At 45.0% G+C, this 3,324-nt stretch overlaps 1 pseudogene; it reads right to left on the reverse strand.

Annotated features, from left to right (window-relative positions):
• Window positions 1-1,166: 1,166 nt before the first annotated feature.
• LOC146453163 (5.8S ribosomal RNA) lies at window positions 1,167-1,306 on the reverse strand (annotated as a pseudogene).
• Between the last annotated feature and the right edge of the window lie 2,018 nt (window positions 1,307-3,324).

Raw genomic sequence — 3,324 nt, forward strand, 5'->3', positions numbered from 1 at the left:
GGACACCAAGGCACAGCCAAGCCTCTCCCGCATTAAAGACACCAATCAATTATTTTTTATAAAAAGAGAAGACGAGAGAGACCCCGGGAGACCAAGCCACAGCCAAGCCTCTCTCGCCTTAAAAACACCAAATAAATTTAATTGATAAAAGGAAGACAAGAAAGACCCCAGGCGATCAAGCCACAGCCAAGCCTTTCTCGCATTAAAAACACCAATCAATTATTTTTATAAAAAGAGAAGACGAGAGAGACTCGGGGAGACCAAGCCACAGCCAAGCCTCTCCACATTAAAAACACCAATCAATTATTTTTATAAAAAAGAAGACGAGAGAGACCCCGGGAGACCAAGCCACAGCCAAGCCTCTCCCGCATTAAAGACACCAATCAATTATTTGTATAAAAAAGAAGACGAGAGAGACCCCGGGAGACCAAGCCACAGCTAAGCCTCTCTTCCATTAAAGACATCAATCAATTATTTTTTACAAAAAAAAAAAAAAAGAGAGACCGCGGGAGACCAAGCCACAGCCAACCCTCTCCCGCATTAAAGACACCAATCATTTTTTTTTTATAAAAAAGAAGACGAGAGAGACCCCGGGAGACCAAGCCACAGTCAAGCCTGTCCTGCCTTAAAAACATCAATCAACAAATATTTTTATAAAGAAGAATTCTTTTCATGTTTAGGGTAGTTGTTCGCTATCGGTCTCACGCCAGTATTTAGCTTTAGATGGAGTTTACCATCCGTTTTGGGCTGCATTCCCAAACAACCCGATTCTTTGAAAGCACATCGTTAGCGGCCGTCCGCGCCACAGACGGGGTTGTCACCCTCTGCGACGTGCTGTTCCAAGCATTTTAGGCACGGTCGGCCGCCGAGAAAGTGCTTCTCGCAACTACAACTCGCCGAAGCGTTTGGGCCTCGGAGATTCCAAATTTGAGCTTCTCCCGCTTCACTCGCCGTTATTAGGGGAATCCTTGTTAGTTTCTGTTCCTCCGCTTATTAATAGGCTTAAATTCAGCGGGTAGCCTTGCCTGACCTGAGGTCCAGATATGTTTTTGTCGTGGGACTCCGCGCGTGCTCCAGACGCTCACCCAGCCAAGGACCAAATGGATTTTTAGCCTTCGCATGGGGGTGTAGAACCACGCACGATGCGAGTCTCTCTGCTTTTCAAGGGACACGGCGGCATAAGTGTGCCGTGACGCCTCAATGCCGCACACTCTAGTGCGTTGGATGATATCCGACACTCACTGCTTATCGCAGCTGGCTGCGTTCTTCATCGATGCGTGAGCCAAGAGATCTACCGTTAAAAGTTGTTTCTCCCTTTTTTGTTTTCCAACACTATTGGTTCTCAGACTGACTAAACATAAAGTCGGGGCTGACCGAACGTACGCCAACCGGCGGGCGGACGACCATTTAATGGCACGAAGACCGACCCCTAAGAGATTGCGTACAGTTCACTCAGTAAACAAGTCTCAGAGACTCTTTTAAGGGCATCACAGACCTGTTATTCACTTCTTGACTCTGGTTGCATACCAACAGTCCCTCTAAGAAGTCAACCGCGAATCGGGATTCGCGTAACTATTTAGCAGGTTAAGGTCTCGTTCGTTAACGGAATTAACCAGACAAATCACTCCACCAACTAAGAACGGCCATGCACCACCACCCATAGAATCAAGAAAGAGCTCTCAATCTGTCAATCCTCACTATGTCTGGACCTGGTGAGTTTCCCCATGTTGAGTCAAATTAAGCCGCAGGCTCCACTCCTGGTGGTGCCCTTCCGTCAATTCCTTTAAGTTTCAGCTTTGCAACCATGCTTCCCCCGGAACCCAAAAACGTTGGTTTCCCATAAGGTGCCAAAGGGGTCATCCAATAACACCCTCTGATCCCTAGTTGGCATCGTTTATGGTTAGAACTAGGACGGTATCTCTCGTTCTTGATTAATGAACACTTTTGGCAAATGCTTTTGCAGTAGTTCGTCTTTCGTAATTCCAAGAATTTCACCTCTGACAACGAAATACGATGGCCCCCAATTTTCTCTCTTAATCATTACTTCGGTTCCAGAAACCAACAAAATAGAACCAAAGTCCTATTCCATTATTCCATGCTTACGTATTCAAGCGCTGAAGGAAGGCAAGAAAAGTGCTTCTGCGAAGGAAAATATCCTCCTGCTCTTTTGCCTCTATCATTAGCCAAAGGCTAGCCTACACAACTTCCATCTACGCTCTGCCTGCCACTTCAGTGACAATGCATTTGGGCATCATTTTTTTCCCTCCTTCGAAAGGAAAGCTATAAGCCCAACTTTCCTTGCCCGTTAGTCAATTCTGCCCTCTATTTCTCCGCCTGGCCGCCTTGGAACATAAGGGACAGGGTTTACTAGCCAGCTCCTCTCGGAACCTTCGCGACCAACCTGCCCACACTATAACCCCCAAACGATCATAAGGAGACTACATCATACGGTAGACAGAAAAAAAGCGCGAAAAAAATGAAATTTTTGAAAATCTAACCCACAACCAGCCAAATCGTTAGTAAGTCATGCCAAATGATTGGCGACATTTTAAAAAAGCCATTTAAGCCACGACATCCCATAATTTAACGCTTTTAAATATTTGTCACTATACGCACTGTAAGTACCCCACTAACCTTAACCTCAGATTTTACGGGAACATGTTCAAATTTTAACACACGTCTCAGCACGAGCAATTACATCAAAATTCATCACAAAAATCAGAATTCTCCAATTTTTTGGGAAAATTCACTATATTCACTGTAAGTTCCTAACTAGACAGGATGGAAAACTCGGATTTTACGAGAACGTGTTCCAATTTCGACACACGTCTCAGCCAAGCAATTACATCGAAATCCATCAGGAAAGTCGTGGTGTGAAGAGGTCTTTCGACTAAGAAAAATGGTGGTGTGAGGAGGACTCACCTAAATCAGAAAAAATACTCTTATAAGGGGACTGGTAGCAGACAGAGTCCACTGAACCTAGTCCCCTAATAAGTGTATTTCTTTAGCTTCTAAGAGGGTCCTCCTCACATCACCTTCTTTGTCTCTAACCCTAACCCTAACCCTAACCCTAACCCTCGGGGGCAGTTCTATGACCTTTGTCCCACTGGAGGCACAAAACCTATCCCGAAGTAGGTTTTCCTGTATGCTGATTCCATTTTCAATGTGTTTACTTGACTCTGACGAAGGCAAAGTCAAATACTCACCCCTATATGGACGGGGAAGCGAAGTGACGATTTTAGTAGGACGGCATTTTCAATCAGGAATGTTGCCGTTCGAAAGAGCGTCCAAAAAAACTTGGTTGGGACACATTTTTTTTAAAAT

This window comes from Pavona decussata, unplaced genomic scaffold, assembly GCF_977016875.1.
Source record: "Pavona decussata unplaced genomic scaffold, jaPavDecu1.1 SCAFFOLD_348, whole genome shotgun sequence".
Lineage (NCBI taxonomy): Eukaryota > Metazoa > Cnidaria > Anthozoa > Scleractinia > Agariciidae > Pavona > Pavona decussata.